The following is a 20,232-nucleotide window of genomic DNA, read 5'->3' as shown; positions in this document are numbered from 1 at the left end:
TGGGTGTAATCTAAGCTTAATGAGACCCACCAGCTTCTCAACCACTGGGAAGCAAAACTTGTGATGAAAAGAACTGAACTCCAGTGTCCTGATTGTAGCCATAATGTAAGAAAAGCAATTTAGTGTATGTCATAGAAGTATACATAATTTACTGCTGGAGACAAGTTACTGAAGAACTTCCATTGCAGACATTAATACCTATGTGTGTGGAATAAAAGACTACTACCCATTTCAGAATTTTACACACCATTTCCTGCATTTATCCCTCCTGGACAACAGCAAATGACTGCCAGATGCAATTGAAACTAGCAGCTTGAAAATAATAGTGTCAATCTAAACTAGGTTTAAAATAACCTCCCAACCAAAACCCAAGTGAATACCTAAACCCATACTGGTAAGAAAATAATATCAGTGCTTTAGGTTTAAAATAATTCCTCCCTTTGTAGTTACTTGCAAAAAAAAAAGTTAAATTTAATAGTGCAGAGTAATTTTTTTTCTTCTTTCAGTGGAAATTTAAATGTAGTGTTTATTATTTAAATTTCATCCATAAAAACCTAAAACTTACTGTTTCTAAGTATTTAATTTCATTTCTAACTTCACAACTACACTGGAAAAGAAACCTGCATGAAATTTTGGTTATGTGGGAAAGCCATTAATACATAGTCTTGCTCCTTATATGTTGTATCCTTCAGAATGTAGAATAATGACACACTGTCTTTGCAAATGCTGGGACTCAGCTGAATGAAAATATTTCCATAAAGCACACATACACACAAACATAATCATATGGTTGAGTGAAATGTAGATTAGCAACAAAAAGAATATGGATAAGATGAACTCACAATTCAAAGTAAGTACAATAGAGGAAAGAACAAAAAAGCATCTGAAGATACTGGGTGGCTCATGACACAACTAAAGGCTTTGAATTTTTCAGCTCTTAAGTAGTGTAGTTTTAAACTTGAACCTGATTACTATTGATAAAAAATTTATTACAATTTCATGACTTCCTCAAAGACACTAAATGGGTTCACTTCCAGTAAAATTACAAGACTTCCAATAAACAAATAGTCTTTAGAATTAGAATTCTTCCTGGCAGGCTTAATAGACAGATTTATGAATGCATAAATCCAGGTTTCACTGTTAATCCCTCAATTAGTTCTTGAATCATAGTCAGGAATATTGGTGAAGCAAAGTGAAAAAAACTTAGATGGGAGATATTTGTAGAACACAGTTTTCCTGGATTATCAGTCTGAAACATTTTATGACCAGTCGATTCATCCAAACAAATCCCATAAAAGAAAATTATTCCAAAACTCAAAACTTCCCTCAATCTTAGAGTCTGATTAAAACTAAGGCATCCTATTTCAACAAACAGAAATAGAAAAACAAAAGCAAATCAATCCTGTGAACAGTTTGTGGCCCACAGAGAAGGAAATATTCATGAAATTATTTAACCCAGCTTCACATTTTGTATGTCCCTTACTACACTAAGACAACTGTCTTGTAAGCTACATCAAGATGCACATCATTACTCTCCTGCAAAGTGGCTGGGATTTCTGATGCCTGACTTTGATGTTAATTTTCACAGTCTGGGCATCTCTATTTTCTTGCCACAGAACAGAGGGTGGGTGAAGGAGGAAAAGTTATTATATGCCAGCATAAGGATATTCATGACATCTAGACTTAGGATCTAGGAAGTACTTCTAAATCACAACACTATCTCAAGGAAGAACCTCAGAAATATTTAAGAATGAAAGAACAGAGCTGAGTTTATAAAATGAAGCAAAAAGTTCAGGGGTTCACACTCAGAATTCTGGAAAACCCATGATATGTAGCACTAACAGTAGCTCCCATCAGTAATGCCATGCTAGAAGGATAGAAAAGAAAGTCACAGAATATGCAAATTAAGATATCACAGGAAAACATTCATAGAGTTAAATAAATATGGGTCAATTATAATAGTTACTAATGGTTGAGAAGGTAATTTGAAGAATTTTGACTCAGAGTAGGGTTCATTTGAATGCAAGAACATCTCTAAAAATATGTGTATGAGGTTTTCATCTGTAAGGATGTTAATCTCAAAGAAGTTGATATTCAAGGCAATGAATGGATATTCATAGAATCATAAAATCATAGAATGGTTTGGGTTGGAAGGGACCTCAAAGATCATCTAGTTCCAACACCACTGCTGCGGCCTGGAACACCCTCCACCAGACCATGTTGCCCAAAGCCTCATCCAAACCTGGTCTTAAACACTCCCAGGGAGGGGGCATCCACAGCCTCTCTGGGCAACATCTTCCAGTGCCTCAGCACTCTCACAGTAAAGAATTTCTTTCTGACATCTAATCTAAATCGACCCTCCTTCAGCTTGAACCCATTACCCCTTGTCCTGTCACTACACTCCCTGATAAACAGTCCCTCACCAGCTTTCCTGTAGGCCCTCTTCAGGTACTGGTAAGCCGCAATTAGATGTCCCCAGAGCATTCTTTTCTCCAGGCTGAACAACCCCAACTCTCTCAGCCTGTCCTCACAGGAGAGGTGCTCCAGCCCTCTGATCAGCTTTGTCATCCTCCTCTGGACTTGCTCCAAAAGCTCCATGTCCTTCTTGTACTGGGCACCCCAGAGCTGGACGCAGTACTCCAGGTGGGGTCTCACAAGAGCGGAGTAGAGGGGCAGGATCACCTCCCTCGACCTGCTGGTCACACCTCTTGTGATGCAGACCAGGACACAGTTGGCTTTCTGGGCTGCAAGTGCACACTGCCGGCTCGTGTCGAGCTTCTCATCAATCAATACCCCCAAGTCCTTCTCCTCAGGGCTCCTTTCAATTCATTCCTCACCCAGCCTATAGTCATGCTTGGGATTGTGCCAACCCACGTGCAGGACCTTCCACTTGGCCTTGTTGAACTTCATGTGGTTCGCACGGGCCCACCTCTCCAGCCTGTCAAGGTCTCTCTGGATGGCATCCCTTCCCTCCAGCATGTCGACCACACCACACAGCTTGGTGTCATCGGGAAACTTGCTGAGGGTGCACTCGATCGCACTGTCCATGTTGCCGACAAAGATGTTGAACAGTGCCGGTCCCAGTACCGACCCCTGGGGAACACCACTCATCACTGTTCTCCACTTGGACATTGAGCCATTGACCACAACTCTTTGAGTGTGACCATCCAGCCAATTCCTCATCCACGGAGTGGTCCATCCATCGAATCCATGTCTCTCCAATTTAAAGACAAGGATGTCTTGTGGGACAGTGTCAAATGCCTTGCACAAGTCCAGGTAGATGACGTCAGTTGCCCTTCCGTCATCCACCAACGCTGTAACCCCATCATAGAAGGTCACCAAGTTTGCCCTTAGTGAAGCCGTGTTGGCTGTCACCAATCACCTCCTTGTTTTCCATGTGCCTGAGCATAGTTTCCATATTCATTAGTAAATCCTTACAAGTTCCAGTGATTTATTGGAAAACCAAAGCAGAGTGGTGACAAGTTTCTATATACTTTTACGTTTTTTGTCGCACCAAATTTGTCAAAAAGACAACAATCCCAAATATATATGCAACCCACTTTCTCAGGGTGTCTCTCTTTAAAATGACAATGAATAAACAAACAAACCTTGCTGCTGTGGAACTCTTTGCACTTTAGGGCAGCAGAAGTTAAAAATCTTCCTCCTTTACCCGAGTTGCATGGTATATGTAGGAGTGTACTTCCAAATTTGGTCACTTATTTCCTGGTCTATCCTTGATTTAGTTAAACTGGCAATTAATAAGTATTCCCAAAGCCTTTATTAATTGTAACATAATTGCTTAAGATTATTTTTTTATTTGGCTATACCTTATTCTGACCTTGAAATAATGCTGTCTGGAGGAAATACCATAAAATACATGCAGGTCTTCGAGTTTTATGTATTCTTTTAACATACTATTCTCCTAATCTCTGGATTTAAACCCAGACAGCACATTGTCTCAAGCCATTAGAAAATTTTTTTGTGGTCTTTTGCCAACCACATCATTCCTATTCCAGTCATGTCATTGAAATATATGTTGGTTTAAATTCACACCTTCATTGTAAATTAGCTCAAGAGTATGATTAACAAATCACTTTCTGTAGCTACATATTTGACTGTTACAAAAGAAATCAAGTTAAAACTTCCTTTTATTACCACGGTAACAAAATCATCTGTGTCCCCATTGGATTTATATCTGCCATATTGGCTTTTTGATAAGCTTGTTCAGATTTAAGAAACCTTGTTTCTTATTCTCTAGTCTCCTGAAGACCAGAACAAAACTTTTTTTCTCTTTTGAAGAACTAGGTGAATTGTTTAAGGCAGTATCTTAAATGTTAGGAAACTAAGGCATAGAAACTTTGATAGAGCTACTCCTGTGTGCGTGGTACATACATTGTAAAAGTAAGTAGCCACTGCAGAATGTGCTAGTAGAGTCCTTTCTTTTTACTTTCTTTTTTTTTTTTTTTTTTTTTAAGGTTAGTGTTCATTAAACTTGAGTTATAAGAGAGCAATCCCACACATAACCTAACATTGAGAGGCTTTTTTTTTACCACAAGGAGGAGAGTTTTGGTGAGAAGGCATATACAGTATGAAAGGTCATTTTCCTGCGTCTCTGTTGTGCAAAACTAAATTTTGGCTGCATAGAGGAAGGACTGGTATAGAAATCCTTGTGTATTATAGCAAAAGATTGACTTTTCAAACTCTCACTCTAAATCAGTTGTAGGATCTAGGCCTTCCTTTCCCCTTTTTTAATGTCACTATCTGAAATCCAGTATTTGAGACAGATTCATGGAAAAAGAAAATTTGTTTTCTTTGTGAGAAAACAGAATTGTGCAAGCGAACTGTCTTCTTACTCATTTCAACATTATTAACTTGTGGGGCTGTGGGTGGGAATGTTATCTAATGAATAAGAATAATTATAGCATCTATATATTAACAGAAGTCAACATATGCAACATTCTCTACAGAAGGGTTCAAAATACATTAGCTTAAAGGAATTAAATTGAATCACCAATAGTAATACTTTGTAGTTTTTTAGTAACTGTTGTGGTTTTACCCCAGCTGGCAGCTAACCACCATGTAGGCACTCGCTCACTCCCCCTCACAATGAGGGAGAGAATCAGAAGAGTGAAAGTGAGAAAATGAATGGGTGGAAATACAGACTGTTTAATAGGTAAAGCAAAGGCCATGCACACAAGCAAAGCAAAGCAAGGAATTCATTCACCACTTCCCATGGGCAGGCAGGTGTGCAGCCATCTCCAGGAAAGCAGGGCTCCATCACACCTAACCATTACTCGGGAAGACAAACGCCATCACTCCGAACGTCCCACTCTTCCTCCTTCTTTCCCCAGCTTTATATGCTGAGCATGATGTCATATGGTATGGGATATCCCTTTGGTCAGTTGGGGTCAGCTGTCCTGGCTGTGTCCCCTCCCAGCTCCTTGTGCACCCCCAGCCTACTCGCTGGTGGGGTGGTGTGAGGAGCAGAAAAGCCCTTGGCTCTGTGTAAGCACTGCTCAGCAGTAACAAAAACATCCCTGTGTCATCAACACTGTTTCCAGCACAAATCCAAAGCGTAGCCCCATACTAGCTACTGTGAAGAAAATCTGCTCTGTCTCAGCTGAAACCAGGACAGTAACACTACCACTACTCTGCAGACTGGCAAAATGCAACACAGGGCCAATGATCTGGCCACAGTTACTTAGGAGCTTATGGCAGAGTTAATAATAAACCACAGTTTGGAAGTCCCTAGGCAGCTAATCCATGGAAAACTGCAGAGGAGAAGAGGTAAACATGTGAATGATATTGTGATTATTTCCATTTCAGTAAAGCGACATAATTAGTAATAGTTCACAGGGTTTTTTTCTGTGTCACCACAAAATACACAAAATCATTATTTGTTTTTCTTTTCTTTTTTCTTTTTTTCTCTTTTTTTTTTCTTTTTTTAGTTTGTTTTGTTTTTCAGTCTTCCAAGTAAAGGCACATTACAAATTTATAAAAATCTTTTCTACAACAAATTCAATTTTTTAGATGCAAATTTTTATTTGAATCTTTTATTTATGTATATTACTTTCCAGCAATAAGTCCCAAGAAAGCTGCATGGGCAATAAACAAGGCTTTATGTGTTTCTTGATTTATTTATCTGAAACAAGAGGAAGAGCTGTATGAACTGAAATATAGAGGATATGAAAGTTCCATTGTAATTCAGGAATAAAATCACAAATATAATTACAACAGAAATTTTCATTACCTTGACATACAGTTCTTCCAAAGTGTAAATTCAATGACCACTCAGAAACTGAAGTGCTGACTTCTACCGAAATCAATGGCAATTTTCTTATATATAGGTCAATGTATGTATGTATGACAAACTGAACATCAACCTGTTGCAGGCTTGTGGCCAAAATCTGCAATACTCACACTTTAAAATGCTATCAAAACTAATGGAGAAGATTCATTAAAGCAATAGCTGTAGAATACAGTACCGAACCTTTGAGAAAAGATAGTGAACCATTCCAGCTGTGTGAATTAATGATTTATCATCAACTGTATTTATTATTGTAGACTTTATAAACAAATACTGTTGGTAATTTCTTATTTTTTCTCCATTAAACACTGAGAAACAAGAAGTCTGCATGTCCCTTCATATTCTTTTTCTGACCATTTTTCCTATTTTTACTGCTTCTTAATTGCCTACTAAGAAATAAAGAAAATAAAGCATATGCTTTTGCATTCTCAGAATAACCTTTTCTGCTTGAAAGTCTCCTGAAAGACACAGCCTCCTCTGCAGCAGGTGTAGTTTTAATGATGCTTTGATGCCATATGTCAAATTTCATCACTTGCTGTGAAGAGTGACATTTCTTTTGATAGCTCCTAGCAACAGCAATACCAGTTGTTGGTGGTCACCTCGCACTAGACAAATAATTCCTGCAGCAAGAACATTTAATTTCAGTTTCATGCCAGGCTGCACACAATCGCTGCTTCTCTCCTCTGTCTGTAATTCTTTTTAAAGTAAAATAAATCTATATTATTAATTTGATGCACACTATATTTGTTTTCACATTGACGCTCACAAGAGTACCACTGCATTCTGGTGGGGGTGCTTCAAAGTTGCCTTCAGAACTGGATTTCCTGTCAGTACAGTCAGTGACTATGGAAGCATGGTCCAAGGTGCAGCTGGGGGTGACTTTCAAGAACGTGTTTGCTCAGAGGTGCCAGGCAGTGAAAGTGCATCTTTACTACAGCATTAAATGTATTGGGACATCAGCAGACATCCAGATATAGGTGATCTGCAGGTTTTCTGAGAGGCCTCTACATGCACAAGGTGTTGGGCAATTCCCCTTTGCTACTGTCATAATCATTCTTTGAAGAGTGATATAGGTATCTGATAGCGTTGGTACCTACAGATAAATGAATCACTTGACAAGTCAGCTTGATTTTCAAATGGCATTTTACATTTCTTTTTCTTCTAATGTTACTTTTATGTCTGCAGCATATAATGAATTGCACTGCAGCTTTGAAAATCCAGCACCATTGGTTATTGTTAATCAATGACACTTTTAACATTTACAAATAAATAAAGCAATAATTCCAAACTTCGTTATAAGAGGAAGACCAAGAAATGAAATGTCTCACTGCTGGGCAGAGGAGAAGGGGAAGTATGAAGTATCAACCAATGACTTTGGGAAGGGAATGAATTTGAACTCAGGTTATAACAGGGAATGGAAACATAAGACATCATATTTACATATATTACTTCCCCTTTAAATTAGTGGGAGCTGATGAAGTATTTATGCTAACTTACATTGTTAATGAAATCTCATAACTGTCAGTAACTATCTTTAGGTATTGAAGAAATTCTAGAGGACTGGAAAAAACACAAAGGCAATTTGTCTTTAAAAATAAGATGTACAAGGCATCAGAAAAGTATAGGACTATCAGGTTAACTTCAGTCCTGGAGAAATAGTAGAACATGCAGTCTAAAATAAATTTGCAAATTTATCTACCTAGTAGATAAAAAGAAGAGTAACAACCAACATAAATTTGTCAAGAATAGATCATATCAAATGTAACTAATTTCCTCCTATGACAGGGTAATAGACTTTGTGAATAGAAAGGAAATGTTAGATATCATATATCTTCATTGCAGCAAGCTTTCGCCACTCTTACATAAGATTCCTATAAGAAACCTAGGAAAATGAGACTGTTATCAGGTGAACACCTAAGTAGCAAGAGTTTTTCCCAGAGCATAGATGTCCTGGTTTCAGCAGGGATAGTGTTAATTTTCTTCCTAGCAGCTGGTATAATATTATGTTTTGGATTTAGGATGAGAATAGTGTTGATAACACACTATTGATGACACAGCCAGGACAGCTGACCCAAACTGGCCGAAGGGATATTCCATACCGTATGATGTCATGCTCAGCATATAACTGGCAGGTTGGTTGGGAGGTGGTGCGCCTCAGAAACTTGTTGAGCATTGGCCTGGGATAGTGAGCAATTGTGCTGTGCATCACTTATTTTGTATATTCTATCATCATCATCATCATCACCATCATCATCATCATCATCACAACCATCTTCCTTTTCTGTCCTGCTAAACTGTCTTTATCTCAACTCGCCAGTTTTACCTTTTTTTTTTTTCTTTTTGATTCTCTCCCCCATCCCACTGGGGGTGGGGCACATGGAGTGAGTGAATGGCTGTGTGGTTGTTTTAGCTGCCAGCCGGATTGAACCGTGACAGTAATACAATTTTGAACTAGAATATATCAAATGGGATTCTGTAAGCCTGGTACCACTGGATAACTGAAGTGAAAGAATAAGGACCCTGATAATTAAAATCACAAATGAAACTAAATTCTGATAAATTGCAAAAATATTGGAGAGCAGAAGTGTCTATCTAAATAATGTTGGCAAATATGAGAAATTGTGTGGAAAAACAGGATGTACTCTATCGCAAGGAAAAATACAGTGCTACAAGCAAGTAGATATAAGTGGCTGCACAACCACAGGGTGTGGATAACTTGTCTAGGCAGCAGCATTACAGAAATTGCTAAAAGGGTGGTGAACAGAGTTAGTCACAGCACACACTAATCATCAATATCACACTAATGATGAAAACTCATTTAATTTAATGAGATAAGAACTGGACTATTACCTGCAAAAAAACCTGAAGTCATAATTTTCTAAGTGCTAGTAATGTCTCACCTGGAATACTATCTCCAGCTTTAAGCATCTTAGTTTGATTCAAAGGGTGATAGCCCACGAAATAGTAACAAGTGTGGAAGTAGGTCCTGGAAACACAGCTGTGGGTAAGGTTGAAGAAAATAGGTTTATTAGTTTTAGAAACATGATGATGGTCTTTGAGTATATAAAATGTGTTGTGAAGGAGAAGGAATAATGACATTAAATGACAAGGAAGAGCTGGATTAACTTCAGGAAAAAAAGGTCTAAACTAACAGTAAGAAAGGTGAAATAGATGACTGGAACTACTATCTTTTGAAACATTTAAAAATCTGGATAGCATCATAAATGTCAGAGTTTCAGGAGTGGCATAGATATAATTAATCTGGTTTTCAGTATCTATACACATTTGTTTATGAGACAGTTACTATTACACCCTGTTCTTTAGCCCTGGAGACAGACCACAGAATAATTTCTGTTGGATTTATCGTGGGTTCCTGGGAAATTTTTTATCTGTTTAATTATGTGAATAATGGTCTCAAGATGCGTCAGGGGAGGTTTAGATTAGATATTGGGAAAAATTTCTTCACCGAAAAAGTGGTCAGGCATTGGAACAGGCTGCTCAGAGAGGTGGTGGAGTCACCATCTCTAGAGGCATTCAAAAAAAGTGTAGACGTGGCATTTTGGGACATGGTTTATTAGACATGGTGGTATTGGGTTGACAGTTGGACTTGATGATCTTAGAGGTTTTTTCCAACCTTAAAGATTCTATAATTCTATGATTCTGTAAATTTCTCACATACAAAAGTTTAAGAATATAAATCAGATGGAACCAGAGTCTCCCGCAGTTGACCTATCATATTTTGCATTTCCCTGTAGGATTACACATGTAGTTGATTCCTAGGATGAATCCTAGGAATAGGATTGCGCAGATATCAGAATCCTCTTCTCTTCCTGAAGTGTGTTATAGTTTTTGTTTCTGTTATATGCATGTAATATATTTTATATGCATGTAATAATTGCTTGTCAGAGGAGGTAGGTGAATATTTGCTGGTGTATGGAATACATAAAATACTGATTTCCAGACTGTTACAGACATGGCTGTATGTCATCATGGACTGAATTCGATGACCAAAATGACCCCTTGTGTATCTGAATGTCTCTGTATTTCCAACTTCTTTCAAACATTTTAACATGCATTATCCAATTCAGCGCACAATACTACTGCATTACATGTAATATTGTAAGATTATAATATTGGTCAATTACTATTTATTTTATTTTTTATTCAAGGACCTGAAATATGGACAAGGCTCCATGAAACTCAGTGGCAAATTCAGGGATAAAACCTCCATTGCTTCTTCTGGTGTTCCTTTGTCTTGATTATTTTGTCTCTCGGACTCAGTGTTCTTGTAAAGCTGATATGGTCAGTCCATATTCATTCTGCAGGTTGATAACTATATTAGCTGCATTGTTGTACAGCCTGCAGGCAAAATGTGCTGTGACTAAAGAACACAAAAAACACATGTAAGAGAGCATTTGCCTTGTGACAAAAACAATGTAATGTGGAAGAATTCCTTCTGTATCACAGATACTTTGTTTTCCGTGTTAAAGCAAAAATGCCCCCATAAGTGTATTGTTATATTTTAAAAATTATACTGACTAGTGTAATATCTATGCCTTAGAAAATATTGGAACATTATATTTTGTTATTAAGAAAAAGACAATAGCCAACAAGCATGATATGTCTAAATTTCAGAATTATTAATGGTTTCATTTTAATTTCTTAAGATATCAAGCATTCAGAAAGAAAAAAAGACCAAATAATAAAATAATAAAAAAAGAACTCTTATCATCTAAGGTTCAGTAATTATTACATATTATGAGGCATTCTGAGACCTCGTAGAGGAGCACATAGCCTAAATTGACAAGAGAAGAAAAAAGATGGGAATCCAATGCACAGAAAGAACCTTATCAAATTTTCAATTTGAAAAATGGGTCCAGCTTTTCAAAAGCTGCAAGTGTGCAGATCTTGGGTGGGATTTCTTCATACTAAAATTTAGCCAAACTTCTCTCAGAAAGTCTGTATTAGAGCCAATTAAAATAACCTTATTTAAATCAGATGCAGCAACTTCCTTTGATTTTGTAAAAATTCGAGGTATTATTAGTAAATATTCAGTACTATACGTACCAGAGATCTGTTAGTCCCCGTTATACTACAATGACAATCAGGATCTATGTATGAAATTTTATTATTACATCTTAAAATAATTTGTTTTACTTAAGAAGGTAATATAAATAAAAATTGTTGTTCTTCTCTGCTGCAAAGAAGGCCTTATCTTTCAACTGTAACTAACTATAAAATATCTCTTTTTTTGCTGTTGTTCTTTTCTTTAGATGTTACCAGTAGAACATCACTCTCTGTCTACCAAGGAAAGTATTTTCAATGGCCTGCAAAGCTCAGTTTTGTCAGGTTACTGTTCCATTATTCTTGAACACTTTACAGCAAAGAGAGTAAAAACATATCTGGGTTTTCTGTGGGGACCTAGAAAAATAGGCAGGAGTTGCGCCTCAGGCATTCCTGGGAGAAAATTGGGAGGGGTAACTACAATCATCTCTGATGAACTCTTTTGAGCCAGTACATATCCATAATTTATACTTTATTTCTTTTTTAGTAAAACCTTTAGCAGAACATGTCTGTCTGTCTGTCTGTCTGTCTATCTATTTAAATGTCTATGGTATTTGGTGAAGAGGAGCTGGGGAATGTAACTGTGAGCTCAGACAAGTCCTCTGAAAAGTTGGGATGATTTTTAAGTGCCTATTAAAAACCAACAAACAAAATACCACCCCCGCAAAAAACCCGCAAAACTCCCTAGGAAAACACAGTTTTGCATCTTTAAACTGTATTTACTGATTAGAAAGAAAAAAAAAGAATCTTTACAGAGACTGTAGAAGCACAGATTTGGCTGAAAGACCAACTGTAAGCTCAGAGCTGTCTGAATTGGTCTCAGTTTTCTTGTAATTTAAAATATCGTAATTCAGTTTTGAAGAACTTGAAAAGTAAAAAGTATAAAGTATATTGAGTATCGTGTGCTGTTTGATTAGAAGCAGTGTAAGTCCTCTGTAAAATAAGTGATTGCTTTAGGAAGCATTAAGGGTGCAAGTACAGTTACTTCAATTTGTGATGCAGTATTGGTAGGGCTGCCTTCTTCTGCAGTATAACAGATCAGCCTGAAGCGTCAGTCCTGTTTTGTGGTCTGATTTTAAGAGGTGGTGAATAGCTCAGGGAGGTGCTGATTGCCCTTAACTCTCACCGATTTCAGTTCTTCAGTACCTAACAGTTTTAATCTCTTCAATCCTAATGCCTACAATTAAACTGCAAAATGTTTTCCCCCCGAGCCACATCGTCTTCTTCCATTTGGCATTCATTGATTTCCCACCCTGCTACTATCTCCCCGATTTCCAACTGAATTAAAACACAGGGAGAATCATGTTATTTTTATTTCCTTGTTGGTGTTTTGTGCTAGCATCATTGACAATGTCAGTGCAGCTCTGGGAATAGTTAACAGCTTTTGCCAAAGACAGCAGGGAACGCTGAGCACACTGAACAAAAATTAAGAGACAGGGATTTATAAACCAAATGACATTTCCTACAGTCCGTAAGCATATTAAAGACAGGTTCACATGTAGAAACAAATTATGATTGTTTAAAAAAACTAAACCAAAACAAAACAAAAAACCAACCAAACAAACAAAAAAAACACAACAAAAAACCAAAACCCAAAACGATAAAAAGAAACTTCAGATGACTAATGGGCAGCTGGAAGGTAGCCTTATGCCTAGCAGTACTCATGCTGAAATAATCAGAGTGGGTCAAAAGAAGTGAGTATTTCAGAATAGAAATGTTTCTGTTTCTGATGTTAAGAAAGCAGGAAAATATAGTCCATGAGATGAAACCAGTAAGTTCATAGTCATTAATAAAGGTAGCATGTTTGGGCCTGTTCACAAACTAGCTCCTTTTAATAAATCTTATTTAGCAAGTGTGATGTGCAGAATGCCACAACATTGCACCTCCTCACACTTGGTCTGATAACAGTAAAAACAATAATTTATTTTCAAACAACAGAAGGTACTACTCAGGAGCTTGGAAATTAGACCCAAAGCCCTTCACATATAGAAACCAGCAACAGATGCAGTACCCATGCACAGGTACAGAGCATGGTTTGCTGATCCATTTGCTAGTTAGCTATTTGGTAAACTTCATGGAAGCATACTTAGTTGGATGATATTGACAGTTATTAACTCTCAAATGCTCTTTTTGCCTATGCTTAAAGTGCATATATAAAGCAATAACCTTTACTTGGAAACAAAACACTAAACCATGCACAAGAGTATTTTGGACCCCAACCAAGTCCTTTTGGTGGCATCTACTGTACCACGGTGGCAAAATACACAGCTTCATCAATACATGAAAGATCCATGCATTGACATATTTTGCAGGAGGACAGGGATGAAGATTAACTAGTTAGTAGTTACATATTGAACTCAGGTAACAGAGAACTGCTTTGTCTAATCTTCCATCACAAGTAGCTTTCAGGCACATTACCACTGCTGTGTGCCAGTCTGAGAGGGAAAGTTTGTGTCTCCTAATATGGTTTTCTTTCTTATTCTTCTGCTGTCAATACCTACTCTTTGTTCTGTCACTGGAAAATATTCCAATTTCTTTTTTTTTTTTTTTTTTTTTTCTCTTTAAGGGACTGCAGGGAAAGTGTATGCATGGTATTTATATAGAAATATTATCCTCCCTATATTCTGTTTTTCTCCCTGTTTGGGGTTTGAGGGGTTTCTTTCCTTTTCAGTTTGGTTGTTCTAGTCAGTCTCACATTCACAGTTCTCACTTTCTCTTTAAATTCTCCTTCAAACATTTAACTGAAAAGGTGCTCATTATTTTTTATTTCAAGGTCTAGTCAAGTGTCAGAAATAAAGGGAAGATATCTACCAGCTCTGCAGCAGCAGATGCCAATTTATTCCTACGAATATGATTCTCAATCTCTATTTTCTCTTTTCAAGGTATTGAGACACCTATGCCACATAAATCCATCTTACTTCCACCAAGATTTTCTTATCAGGGCAATGTTGCTGACTGTATGAATAAAATAAGTGAGGGAAATATGTGGTCCACAATGCATGAAGCAACTTGATCACAAACATCTATGTTTTTAAGACTTCAAAATTAGCAAAGGAGTCTGGTAGAGAATAAACCAGATAGGTAGGTACAAGTATAAGTTATTAAATTATTTTGAAATTGTTATGCAGTAATGCAAATGCAAAAATTATTTGGTTTCATCTGCACTCCTCAAAAAAACCCTTTCAGTTTGTTCATTTGTTTGGTTTTTATTATGTAGAAGGTAGATGGATGTGTTCAAAGAATTTGACTGCACAGAGATGGCAAATTAAAAATATTCTCCGTGAGGTGAATGATAAATATCAAAATGGGTACTCTGAATCACATTTTTCATTAAGATTACTTCTCTTCCCCTTTCTGGAAATGATGTCAATGATGTGTCAATATCTTGACACCATATAAAGACTGTGTGGTGTCAATATGTGGTGTCAATATCTTGATATCATATAAAGACTGTGTGGTCTCGTGACCTCAAGAGCAGTGACTACTGGTTTTCTGCTCTAATGTCTTTCAAGGAGGGTTTCTTAAAAATTAAATAGTAAAACACACTTCAGCCAATAAGGGAAAATGGCACATAAAGGAAATCTAATGAGGAACTAAAGAGAGAGAAGCCAAGTACCTCTCTGTAAATCGTTCCCACTATTCCTTTCACTGGTTTAGGAAAAGATGGAATAATAGCACTGAGAAAGACGTACTGGCTTGTGCTATGAAAGATAGCAAAGGGAAAATACAGTTTGACAGAATTCAGATATAAAAGACAAAGACTATTACTGTCATCGGTTTCTGAAATTCCACTGCAGATTCAGTTCAGTGTTTTCTCAATTTAGTGACTGAAGTCCTCAAATCACAATATTCCCCATGCTATTCACATTTTTAACCAATTTAGTATTTTGTTTAGCCATTGCCTCAGGACTACTTAAACTTTACTTCTGTATACTGTCTCTTCATTGCTTTGCTTTGGTTATCTAGCAGTCTTCCTGCTTCATTTCACTGTTTTAGCTTCCATAAATCTGAAAATGAAATAAACCCCTGAACTTAATAATTGATGATGATAATAATTGGTGATTATGATGATGATAATGATAATAACAATAACAATGAGAACAATTATTATGAATAATAATTATAATTAATAATATTTTTAATAGAATGAAGATTATAATGTGTTTAAACTTGTGTTGTTTTATACTTCTTTCTATTCAATCTGCTTGCTGTAGGAGTATTGTTTGGCTGTTTTCCCTAGTGGAGAGGTAAGTGGGGCAGATGATCAGTCAGAAATTTCTTTCTTTTATGCTATACAACAAAAGCCTTCTGAACGACTTTAAGATTCAGTCTAGCTCTGCCAATATCCCATGGCTGGTGAGTGCTGATGATGCTGACAGCCATTTTGTTCTGTTTCTGAAAACAACCTTCCCACACAGACGCTGCAGCTAAAGCTACCACTAACTTAGTTGAAATCCACTGCAGTTAGGTGTCATTTTTTCAGTTGGGTCCAAGAAACTTTAAATCACCTTTGTTTACTCCCTGCAGTTACTAATGTCCTGTTAAATATCATTGACCACTGCCCTTTTCGTATTATCCATAAGAACTCAGGCAGTCACAAACATGTATCTTATTTAGGTTTCTCAGTTACTTTGTATAAAGGATCGACAAACCAGTAACCATGGTTAATACATCGGAATTAGCTTGTGTGGTTGGTAACTCCTCTTTATATCTTTATTTCCTGACTTTTTGGAAAGCTTCCTTTGTATTGTTTATTTTTCCTTGTCTGTGTTCTAAAGCTTCTTTAATGCTAAAATTTCTGTCACTAAGCTTCCTTTGGGACACTCTTTATTCCTAGAAACTGATCACATCATACATTTCACACAAATTAGCCTAATTGACTTAAAGTATAACAACCTTCATTTAATTGACTACCAGCCTTTTCTTATGAAGTCTCTCTGGCACTTTTTTTTTTTTTTTTTTTTTTTTTTTAAAAGTGTGATAAAACAGTCTTCTAAAAAGACTTTGCAGTGTTCTGTAAAGATAAAATGCACCTGGAGAGAAGTGTCATTAAAACATACAGATTGTTTTGAAGCTATAAATATATATATAATAATATATAATACTTGCATATAATTTGATACAGTATTTGAACTATAGTTTCTGCTTTCATTTTTGTCCAAGCTACACTTGTCAGAATGTAACCCATCTGTAGCACGGACCACATATTTGTCTTTTCCAGCTCTGAGGTCACTCAAAATTTGAATAAAATCCAATCTGCAAGAAATTATACACAAATAAACTATTATAAATAATACCAAATGCTGATTTTTTTTCATAAATGTATACATATATCTTAATAATTGGTCAAATGAATTTTATTCAGTCTAAAATACTGTTCTTCCACTTTAAATGTCTTTCCTACTAACTCCTCACCTTACACTGCAGTTTACTAAATTTTCAGACAAATTCTTCTACACGCATATACAAACACACTCACACATTGCATCAACTAACCCTATGTAAAAAAATGTCAGTAACATGGCATACGTGAATATGAGCTTTAACTTTACTCAAACTTTGTAATAGTTATCAAACATGCTCGATAAACTTGCTAATTTTTCATATTATATTTAAAATAGATATGCAATTCATATACTTTTCCATTTTACCTGTTTAGATTGTCCAAAAGGTAAAATATCACAGATTTTTTTAAATATATATATATATATACACACACACACAGAAGGAATACATTTATCTTCATAAGTAAAAAGCATGAAGGTTCTTTCTACGTCTGCTTTTAGATTCAATGATTCATACAGAACTAAACTGAAATTCTCTAAGTAGCTGCTAGCGTTATAACTTTTCCCTTAGATTTGTGGTTCAAAGTTGGGTCAGCAGTGCTGCCATCCGCAAATGTTCTGCTACCTTTCAGCAGCAATTTGTTCTCGGTGTTCTGCCATCTAAACAGTGCGGGGGGAAAATGAGAGCCATTTCTACATCGTGAACCAAATTAGTAACTTCTGCTGCAAACAGATTGTACTTTCAGTCAGCCTTTGACCACTTCCTGTGAGGAAATAAATCACAGCAGAAAATACATGCAGATAATATAAAAAACTGTCTTGTTATACTTAACGTGTGGGATATTCATTCAGACAGCATTTTCAGAGTGCTCAATTAGCTTAACAGTCTGACCTTAAAAAATATTGTAATTGTTACTCTTTGTACATTTTTTTCCTTTTTTGTGTATACATATTCGATCTAACTTTCTCATGAGGAGAGCTGTAGAACTCCTAAGTTACTGAGTTTAGCAATCTTTCCGCTTTTTGCTCTAATTTCAAGCAATGTAGCATTGCTAGAGAAGACAGTTTGAAGAAGACATTTCACAACAATTTTATGTGCTGAAAGAACTGTCTACATACAATTGCCCTTATGCTCCTAAAACCTGCTCACAGACCACCAGAGAGTGTGTGGGATCTTGATTTTCTTCGTATTTTCCAGCTACATACACAGCATGTATCTGACAACGACCTTTATTCATTAAATGTGAATGTTGCAATAATGCAAATAGCTGATTTTTATATGCATAACATGAATAACTGAAATGCTGAGAAAGTTGGAATATGCAGCTCAGTAGAATGGAGTTATCTTACTTTTTCCTACGTTCCACTCTTGCTCAGGTAATGTGCAATTACAAAAAGACTTGTAATTAATCAGTAATCTTGCATTATAAAATTAAGCTTACAGTCAGCTATACAATAACACACATATCAAGATAAATGTCAGTTTTATTCTTCTTCATATAATGAGTCATCAAAGTCAGCCTGCTTGGGAATAGAAGCATGCATGTTTTCCACCATATACATACTTGAAAAAATCTTTATTTCTAGAATTCAACTACTAAAAGTAGTGACATTATTTTGAAAGCTTTACTCTTAAGGATGTTTTGCTTACTTGTTGTCTGATAGCACCTCTGACTGTCACATCCTAACACTCTGCATATTCACCACAGTCTACAGTCTGTTAATAATGTCATTCATTCATACCTACTCTTTGGTAGGTATGAGTGAGAAACCATTTCAATATGTGTTTCAAAATGAGAAAGTTTTACAAGGTTTTAACCTAGAATTAATTAACTAAATAATACTTTTCTTTTGTATGTATTGTATGATAAAAAGAATGAAGCAAGCCTTTAAAACCTTTGTGCAAATTAAAAACCTTTTCTCCTTTTTTTTCTTAAATTATTTTTTGAAACAAAATCTACCCGGTCTTCAGCAGGTTTCCAAATCTTGAATTTCATGCCAAGTCTTCATGCCTGAAGAATAGTGACTCTGTTCTTAAAGAGGAAGATCTTAGTTGTCATAAGACATTTGTCATTCTTTTGCTTATTTGCTGAAGTTGAAGTTCTGTTAGTGTTTTTCCTTTTTTTTTTTATTTTCTTCAGGGCTGAGAATGACAGGAATGCAACAAAGGGGAAAAAAGTCATCTCTGTAACCAAGATGCTCAGATGAATGCCCAAGGATGGGTCAGTTGTGAGCAGTACAGAAAAAAAGAACAAAACAAAAACACAAAACAAAACAGAAAACAAACTCTCTTTTTAAAGAACCAGTTCTCATAACACGGAGCATTTCAGATTCTCCCACAAAACTGCAGTTGCTCTTGAATATCTGTTAGAGCTAAAGATAAGAACATCAGAAGCAGCAAGAAGCAGCAGAAGGCAGCAGCAATTTATTACTAAATCTTATAACTGATATAGGGATGAGGAAAAGACACTTTTACTCCAAATTCCTAATTCATGTTACTGCCACCATCTCAAAGAAAGGAAAAGAATGACAGAGGCCATGCTTTCAATAGGTTCCTCCTTGCTGCCCAGACCTGTAAATTGTTTCAACTTGTCCTTCACTTTCCTCTTATCTTCTAGGTGTCATATGACATCAACCTAATGCATGTCCGTACCTTTTGTCTGTATCTTCCTGAGAAAAGTTGTCATTCCTAATGAACAGAAGGTTAGTTTTTACTGGTATGAACACTCACCTAGCCCCCTGCACTGAAACCTGTGTCACATGCAACCTACACGCAACAGCTGACACATGCAGCACAAAGAAGACAGTACTCCATCAATATAATTCACTTTGCTGAAATCTCTAGCGCTGTTGAAAACAGTTTGGCTGCATGTGGGATCACATTTTGAATGGCAAGCTCTGAAAATTATACACAAAGGGGTGTTTTAGAGCTTTTGGGACATAAGCTAATGTGCTCATGAAAAGCCTGAACTCTAGAGCACTCTTAACTGGCCTTTTAAATAATCATTGAGCATCATAAGCCACGCTAACTGGATTCTAAGAAACAATTCACAATAGAAAAATGTTACCACTTTTTTCTCTCATGAATTATTTGTAAAACAGACTGCAGCTTCTCTGTATTTTTTTTTTTATACATTCATATATTTATTTTCAATACTTCTTGGCTATGCTTTTTCCATAGCTCAAGTTTGTGAAAATATTTAGTCCTTTAAATTCCAGATGTTTTGAGTGAACATACATGACAAGTTTATGTATGCTGAATGAATGAGTCCGACTCATGCAATCAGGTTTTCAGTACAAATAGTGTTGAATTAAAATTAAAAGTTATTTTCCCTGAGTATCGTACACTATTTATGTCAGAATTGTTATTTGTAATGGTGGTCTTGATTGGGCCACCTAGTATTTAGGTAGCTATTTCCTGGCTTGCTTTCAAGCCGGTGTCCCAGAAACAGTGAGTTTCCTTCTCCTGGCTCAGGGTCCACCACTTCTAGCAAACACAGAGAAAAAGAAACTGGCAGAACTGGGGTTTTGCCTTCTCTAGGATTTAAAAATATCTCCTTTCTTTCATTTAGTCCA

Source organism: Balearica regulorum, chromosome 2 (assembly GCF_011004875.1).
Source record: "Balearica regulorum gibbericeps isolate bBalReg1 chromosome 2, bBalReg1.pri, whole genome shotgun sequence".
NCBI classification, from domain to species: Eukaryota; Metazoa; Chordata; class Aves; order Gruiformes; family Gruidae; genus Balearica; species Balearica regulorum.
Note: the sequence above shows the minus strand (reverse complement) of the source record.